Source organism: Daucus carota, chromosome 7 (genome assembly GCF_001625215.2).
Source record: "Daucus carota subsp. sativus chromosome 7, DH1 v3.0, whole genome shotgun sequence".
In the NCBI taxonomy this organism is placed as follows: domain Eukaryota; kingdom Viridiplantae; phylum Streptophyta; class Magnoliopsida; order Apiales; family Apiaceae; genus Daucus; species Daucus carota.
The window spans coordinates 2,326,783-2,336,193 of record NC_030387.2 but is presented as its reverse complement, the minus strand read 5'-3'; positions in this window follow the sequence as shown (position 1 = coordinate 2,336,193).

The window sequence follows — 9,411 nt, the reverse complement described above, 5'->3', positions numbered from 1 at the left end:
ATAGTCTGACACAAGATGTTAAAATCTAGCATTCGTATATACAAACACGACCCGAAACACGAAACACACAATACAATTCCCAAACATAAATAAATTAATTCAGTTTATACAAATACCATTCCAGAACATAGATAAATAACTAGAGCAATAAACTTTAAAGATAAATCCGAACTCAAGTTTATACAAATACCATTCCATCAGACATCGCTGGTTCACCCAATTACTTCCACTTCAATTCACTGTGTGATACAATGGCAATTTCCTGGTCAGAGTACAAATATATCAGAAATATGTAGCATAAAGATATTAAAAAGAACTAGACATCAAAGATACAAATCTGCATTATTTATGTTATACAAGTTTAAAGTACATCAAAAACGGTAAATATATATTATTAGTACATTATAAATTGTTCTCTCAAACTGTGTAGAAGCAACATACAAAAGCAATTGAATAGATTGATACCGGGTTTACAAAAGCGGTAACCTCTAATTTAAAACTTGGTATTTAAGTACTGATTAAAGCTTACCCACTTAAAATTTCGATCTTTTGAACCTCCGACTATAGTTTTGAAATTCGGTTAAGCTCCGACTTTTTCAAACTCCGACCTCTGAGTTTCAATTTAGTGAGAGAGCAGTGAGATTGGGATGGGTAAAGTTTCTGAGAAGATGGATAATCTGTGAGCAGGGAGAATGAGATGCGCGCGGGGAGGCTAGGGAGGCGAGAGAGATGAGCTTGGAGAAGGGGACTAGGGTTTTAAGCAGAAACAAGTGTTTAGTGTTTTTGTTGGCTGAAATATATTTTATGTTTGGTTTTAATTATGTAATGTTATGTTTTTTGATTTGTATTTGTAATGTGTTGGGTTGTAATGTGTTGGGATATTAATTTATGTGTGTGTGAGAGTAGTTTTAATTAGTTTGATATTTTATTTTAGTTGAATAATTATAATTTTTAATATTTATTTTTTTACATTTTAGAGTTATAATATATATGATTTGTGTATTTTAATGATTTTGCTTATATATATTTTTATATTTTTAGTTGAATGATTTTATTTTAAAGTTTTGTGTTATGAATATTGGAGGGAGATGAAATTTGTTTAAGGGAGGGAAGTTGAAATTTTATAAAAGAGAGAAATTTTTGATAAGGGGGGAAATTGGGTGGGAATGGTGGAAACTTTTTTTAAACACGTATCTTACACATCAGTTGCATAAATAACTGATGTCTAAAGTACTTTAACACATCAGTTTAAGTGAAAATGCTGTTAAAAGCATTTTTAACATCAGTGGCAATTCTAACTGATGTTAAATGTGTGATGTCTATTCCACTTTTTCTAGTAGTGCATGTCCAGAACAACTTGGGTCTTTTTAATCACTGATAAAACTCAAGTCTTTTATATTCTACAGCACTTTATTTCTTATGTGCAAACCCAGTTTCATCGCAGTGTTAAGACCTTGCGAACTGACAACGGTACAGAGTTTATAAACCACTCTGTCACTACTATGCTTGGTCATTTAGGTGTCATTCACCAGACTTCATGTGCTTATACACCTCAGCAGAACGGTCGTGTTGAACGTAAGCACCGTCACCTGCTTAATTGTGCTCGTGCTCTACGTTTTCAAGCATCACTTCCTCTTCACTTCTGGGGTGATTGTTTGCTCACTGCAACGTACTTAATCAATCGTACTCCCACTTCAGTTCTACACGGGAAGTCTCCCTATGAGGTGTTGTTCAAATCTCCACCTGACTACAAGCACCTTCGAACTTTTGGTTCTCTGTGTTATGTGTCTAGCACACCCATCTACAGATAAATTTGCTCCTCGAGCTTTTAAGGGTGTTTTTCTCGGATATCCGTTTGCAACTAAAGGGTATAGAGTTCTGGACTTAACTACAAGGAAAGTGATAATCTCACGACATGTTGTCTTCTATGAAGACAAATTTCCTTTTGTTGATATTTGTCCCTCTGAATCATCAAATTTGTTTAACAGTGTACCTTACTGTGATACACCATTGTCCGTTTCTCCTAGTGATACTTCAGCTGCTACTGATCAGTTGTCTACTGATTCCTCAACCCAACAGCCATCTACCTCTACTGCAGACTCACCTGAATCTTCATCTCCGGTCGAGTCTCATGCCACAGCCCGACCTGTTCGACAACGAACTATCCCCAGTAAATTTGCAGATTATACTGGCTTGCCTGCACATCTTCAAACCTCTGGATCTCATGTGGCTAATACTCTGACATATGAACATGTCAATAAAGACTATGGTCATTTCTTGGCTAATATCTCTCAAGTCACAGAACCGTACTCTTACAAACATGCTGTTATGTATCCTGAATGGTGTACCGCCATGGCCACTGAACTTGCAGCTTTGGAGGCTAATCATACGTGGGACCTTGTTCCTCTTCCATCCAACAAAAAGACTGTTGGATGTCGATGGGTGTACAAAGTTAAGTACCTACCCAATGGTGATGTTGAGCGTTATAAAGCACGCCTTGTTGCAAAAGGCTACACTCAAACCGAAGGTGTGGATTACTTTGAGACCTTCTCCCCGGTTGCTAAGATGGCTACATTCCGTCTCATTTTGGCTCTAGCTGCCTCATTTAACTGGATCTTGGAGCAACTTGATGTTACAAATGCCTTCCTTCACGGAGATTTACATGAGGAGGTCTATATGGACTTACCACCTGGTTATGTTCCACCTCGCACTGCTTTGAATCAGTTCCCTGGCCTAACTCTTGTCTGCAAACTAATTAAGCCTATTTATGGTCTTCGTCAAGCGCCTCGGGAGTGGTTTACCAAATTGTCTGCTGCCCTTCTGCATTTTGGATTTACTCAGACTAATAGTGATCACAGTCTGTTTGTCTTTCATCGTGGCCAGAGCATTGCTGTTCTCCTTGTGTATGTGGACGATATGCTTTTAGCAGGCAATGACAAGTCACTTTTGGCTGAGATCAAGCAGTTTCTTAGCACTCAATTTAAAATTAAAGATTTGGGAGCGCTTAAGTACTTCTTGGGGGTGGAAATTGCTCGTTCAACTGCAGGTATTTACATGAATCAACGTAAATACACTCTTGATTTATTGTCAGATATTGGCTACAGTTCCTGCAAGCCATCAGTTGTGCCCATTGAACAAAACCATTGCCTTACTGCCTATGCTGAGCTTGACAGTCCAGATATTACCGATATTGCTCTATATCGCAGGATTGTGGGACGTCTTATTTATCTTACAATTTCACGCCCAGATATTGCATACACAGTGCATACTCTAGCCCAATTTATGGCACATCCAAAAGAGATTCATTTGCACGCTGCTTTCAAGCTTATGCGATACCTCAAAGCAACCTGTGGTCAAGGTGTTTTCTTTTCCTCTCAAAGTAAACTTCAACTTACTGCCTTTTGTGATGCCGATTGGGCCAGTTGCCAAATCACTCGCAAGTCCATAACCGGTTTTTGTGTGCTCCTTGGTTCATCTCTTATTACCTGGAAGAGTAAGAAACAACTCACTGTGTCCAGGTCCTCTGCAGAAGCGGAGTACCGTTCTATGGCTGATACTACTTGCGAATTAACTTGGCTTCATGCTCTTCTGTCTGAACTGCATATCAAGTTGCCTTCTCCTGCTCAGCTCTTTTGTGATAACCAATCTGCTCTTCACATTGCCTCCAATCCTGTTTTTCATGAACGAACGAAGCACATTGATATTGACTGCCATTTTGTTCGTGAGAAACTCAAACTAGGTCTGATTACCACTGCTTATTTGCCTTCTAAGCTCCAACCAGCAGACATCTTCACCAAGGGTTTACCTTCTCATCAACTGCAATTTCTTATGTCCAAGTTAGGAGTTGTTAACCTTTTTCACACTCCTAACTTGCGGAGGGATGTTAGATTATACAGCTCAGCAACAATGTCTGAAGAAAATAAGTGTGAAGACACATCAGTCGACACATCAGCCATCAAGCCAGCTCAGCAAAGACAACAGTCATAATTATTAGTTTGTTAAATGTTTGTTACATAGTACATAGTACATAGAGTAGTGCGTAGCATATTCTTGCACAATAAGTTTTTACATTCTCCTTATATATGTAGATATCCTCTGTAGCTGAGATATGAAGTTTATCAATGGAGTTTTACTTTCTCTCTAGCTGAATATACACATATTTTTACATCTTGACTTGTGACAAAAACACTTCATAACAAATTTACAGGTTTGTATATACACACACGAGCTAGCACTGTTCCATCTCAGGTCGACATCGAAATGGTCGATTCCCGCTGTTGCCATCTGTGAGGGTCTGAGGGACGATAGACACGACAAACTACAGTGACTTCTGCCGCGAGCTAATTCATAATAATCCCCAACTTGCATGCTTTTTGACCGCTTAAACCTTATATTAATTGTCGACTAATTAATAGAACTCGATGAGAACCTGTTTTTATGTACTATCAATATTCTGGACATCTAGCTAATCAAAGCTTTGAGCGGAAACACGAAAAAATAATCGGATTATTAATTAGGAACTAAGCCGAAAGTTTTAATAATACCAAAAGCTATTTCGCCGATAGCAATACGCAAAAAATCAGGTTATATACATTTGGACTCAGGGTTTCAGATCACATGTGACTACTAGTGACTGAACCATCAGCTACTTGCTGAATAGAAATATTAGTGCCACTGATGAATCAACGGATGTTTATAATCAAGTGACATTTAATTTTTTGCCGACGAATTTTCAATTAATTATTTGTCTTTCATTAGTCCTGATCAACTGATCTATGGTTTAAAAACTCAGTAAAAAATTGTTTGTTCCGAAAAATCAACAATAAATCATATTTCAGGCCCATTGTTTTTGAGATTTGAATTTTTTTTTAAGTGCGAGAATTTAAGGACGAAAAAAACCCTGGTTAAGTTGGTTGCAGACAAAGTCTCAAAGAAAGTACAGGGCTCGTCTTATACAAATTTAAATAAGTGTCTCTTTTTACTCCCTTAATTCTTAGCATCTGAAACAAACCAGTAGGTTAATTCATTTTTCCAAGCTGAAGTTTTGGTGAGTCATAAATGTATTCTATAGTTCTATTGTTTTCTTGGTATTCAGTATTTTATGTAAACCCAGACTGATTCCAAATGATAAGTACAATTTATGATTTCAAATTTTGGTTTCAAATCACTTCAGTATTCAATTCTTGTTTTGATCAGTTCCTCATGCATTGTAATCATATTGCAAGTGACCACTACACATGTTAATGACATTCTAAGAATGCATTCATGATTATTTCACAATTAACATGACAAGTGATAAGGTTTTAGAGTTAGTAATAGTACTCTATGTATTTAGAGTGTATTGAAAATATATGATTATCTTATATACGTATATATATAATGAGTTTCAAAAACCCATTTATCAATCACATTTACTTATATAACGAGGTCCATATATTCTAAAACTGCAGATATTTTGGGGAAAAAAAAATTCTAAAAAAACAGATATTAAAAATGGAGGGGAATATTATTTTTCTCCTAAACAGCTAACTTACTTATAAATTTAAATATTGATATTCATTTAATAATATTTTTCGGGTTGTGCGGGAATTGAACGATTTGAAAATTTGATATAAGAGATAACAAATTCTCTTTGAACTATTTCATCACGCACGCTGATATATATACATAGAGTCCCACTCGAATACAAACTACTAAAATACAAATTAAATACAAACCAACGCGCTTAAGTAGAATGGTAAGGATTTTGGGACTAGAGATGGACTCCGAGAGGGGCCTAGACGGGTCTAAATGGGGCCTAATAGGGTCTAGTGGGATCATGATGGGCCAAGTTGGCTCTTAAGACTGTCTCGAGCCTGTCCATGGCTTGTGAGGAGCCTTGGCAAGACCCTAGTAAGCCCCGGATGAATTAAGTGGGAGCGAGAGTGAACCCTAGGTGGATGATGACATATAGGGGTGAGGGATGACATATATAAGGTGAGTGATGATGTCATTTAAATATAATTTTTCTTTATTTATATTTTAATTTTTATTTTAGTGATTTGTATTTGAGCAAATGCCACAGGCACACACGATCCATCTACTTCTATTATAAACTTGCCAGAGGCTTGGAAGTTTGTGGCTAAGAATCATTTGTTTGATTTGTTCATATCTACAGCCGATAAGATGACAATTACAGGGCAATAATTTTCTCTCAGAGGGAAAGGAATCTTACACATCTTACTGTCCACACTTGGTGATTTTCAGTTCTCGAACATTTAAATTTACATTTTCTTTTTCAAGAAATCTGACTCGAGTATTTACAACCACTCCACCAATACATAAAAATACAGGCAATGCACAACACATCATTCTCATCAGTCCAAGTTTGTTAGATCTTCTTGGGATTCGGTATTAATTCTTTTAAACACCAATAAATAAATTCGAACCGATAATAATTAAAACTCCCTCTGTCCCATTTAATTTTTTACGTTTCTTTTTAATTGTTCGACACGCATTTCAATGCTCTTATAAAATATAGTTCCGTAACTTATTTTTGAGATTTTTTTTTTCTGTATAAAAATATAACATCCAAACTTTAATTCTGAAAAGAAAAATTTTAAAAATGGATTGCACAACTACGCATTAAAGTCTGTGTCGTGTCCCCGTCTCTCGATATAGACTACTCAGGGGGATGGAGGGAGTAATCAAGTCCAAAAAGAAAAGAACACGATATTACACAGGGCAAAAACTAAAACTTACTATACAAATGGGACACTGATACACAATTCGGCACATGCATATGTCTTAATTAAACATCAAAGTGATGCATCTACCGTGTTATTCCATCAGGCTACTCATAATTGAAGCTGATGATATACAAGTACTTTTTATATAGTTATCCACAAGTAGGGTTTACATATGTGACGAATCTCAAATGAATCAGACGGTCTCCTCTCTGAAATATACAAACATGCAAATATGTTTCAGCAAAGCATGTGGGGTGGGGATCGAGCTTACAAAATTTACAAATACTGTAGCAAGAAAGAGAGAGAAATAATTACGTAATTGTGTCTTTGAGTTACTCGACCCACAAATGATTTTTGGAGTGAGGGGTAGAATACAATATGATCTTGGTAATTATCTAATATGATACAATGTGTTAGAGTTACTTGACCCACAAATGGGCGCTCGTGATCTACTTTTCAACACAAAAAATAGGATTTCGAGTGAAGAGATTGTTAAAAATATAGTGTAAGATCCATTTAGTACATTTCTCTAAAACCTTAAAATTTTAGATAGAGCGATTCTCAACATTGTGTAATTTTAATACCAGAAATATCAATTCCTTGTATTCGGCATTACATGTTTTAATTGTGATTGATCTACAGTTTCAAAAAAAAAAAAAATAAAAAAAATTGTGATTGATCTACATATTGAAAATCGTAACTAATTACTTGATCTATTGACTTACAATTTATAATATCAGAAATTTTTTGATAAATAAAAAAAATGTAATCATTCATAATGTAAAATTTAGTTGGAAACTAATCGAATAATTTTTAGTAAGTCTGGAATTTTTTTATAACACTGGTTTAAACTGATAGATCCACCTTCTCGATCAGTGGAGTATAAAATTGCTTCTGATATTGACAAGTACATTTATTTGTAGTATTAAGTTAGTTCATTTGACTTGGTTCTTGTTGATATCTTTGACTATTTTAGCAGCTAGTAAAGTTTCAGACCTTCTAGGTTGTTGGTATCCGACTTAAGAATTGCTATGGCTAGTGTCCTTCCTCTGTCAACTTCGCCAATCTAAATAAGACACTCAGAGCAAAACAAAGACGTATACTCCCTCTGTCCCCCTCATTTGTTTACAGTTTTTTCACACTGCTTGACACGCATTTTAAGACGCATATAAAACATAGTTCTACACGTTATTTTTAAATTTTTTCTTTTTTGTATAAAAATTTAAACATCAAATTTTTATTCAGAAGAAAAAAAAGTTCAAAATAATTTATCGAACTACGTTTTAGGAGAGCATTAGAATGCGTGCCGAGCCCCCGTCCCCCAATGTAAACAAATGAGGGGGACGGAGGGAGTATTTAATAAGAAGTAGAGGCACTTGTATATGTAACTAATCCTCTAAGTGGTTATTTAACGAGCTGGCCGGGGCCGTTATAAACAGTGATAGAACTAGAAGCTACTGGTTGATGTCAAGAACTACTGGTAAGGGCATACACGCGATTTTAATACTGTTTTAAACTGCACCAACGGTGAGACCTGTTAAAATTGTTAATTAAGATTTTTAGACCCAGCTCTTCCACATTTTTAATTTTGTCACTCAGTATTAAATCCGTGCTTTCTATTCTATTTGGGTATATTTTTTTTAATTTTTTATATCTAAAACTTTCTTAAAACTATAAATTTCTATAATATAAAAAGTAACCTAGCTCACTACTTCTTAATTATCACTACTTCTTATCATGACCTGCATACTCTCATGCTTCTTTCATTTCTTTACGTTTTCTACAACTGTTTCACACATATTTTAAGATGCATATAAAATCTAAGTTCATGATTTTTTTGATTTTTTTATTCTATTTAAAACTTCAAATATTAGACTTTTATCTAGAAGAAAAAAAATTAAAAAAATTATCAAACTATATTTTATGATAATCTTAATATCTGCATCAAATTCCCATCCCCAATATAAACAATTGAGAGGGAATATATATTGAGTCTGTTTGGTGAAGCTTTCTTTCCAAATTTAAGGGTTCATTTTTCTTTCCAAAAATTCATATTTTTATGATTTATTTAGATATAAATGTTAAGAACATGTTTTATATTCGTTATTTAGCAAAAAATCAAGACTATATTTCAGGAAAAAAATAAAATTGTATGTATGTTCTTCCAGAAATAAGCTTTATTTTCAAAAAATAAATGTAGTTAAACGGCCAATACAACAAACTTACCCTCTTTTCTCTATCACGATATTTTATACATTTTTTAATCTCCATGTACACAGAGAATCGGGACAATTAAAGTAAATATTATATTTCTGATTATTGAAATATTGAGATTAATTATGCCAATGTGTTAAATCATGTTGTGAAGTCCATTTGAGGCCGACTGCTAGGAAAGCATGATCAAGTCATTTTCCTCTAAATGAAATATAACTTAAATACATATTACTTCCTCCGCTAAATTGAGTTGCGTGGGTTCAAGGACGTCATTTCTTTCTAACACTCAATATATAAACTACCCTATCTTGACCGATCGATTTGTACCAAATTTTACAAATATACGAAGAAATATTGTGGCTGATCTCAAGCCATGAGAAATCGAGATTAGACTATTAAGATGGAATAATCAGCAAAATGGTGTCATGTAAACTTTCGGAAACGTTGACATCACAGCGGAAACGGGTGC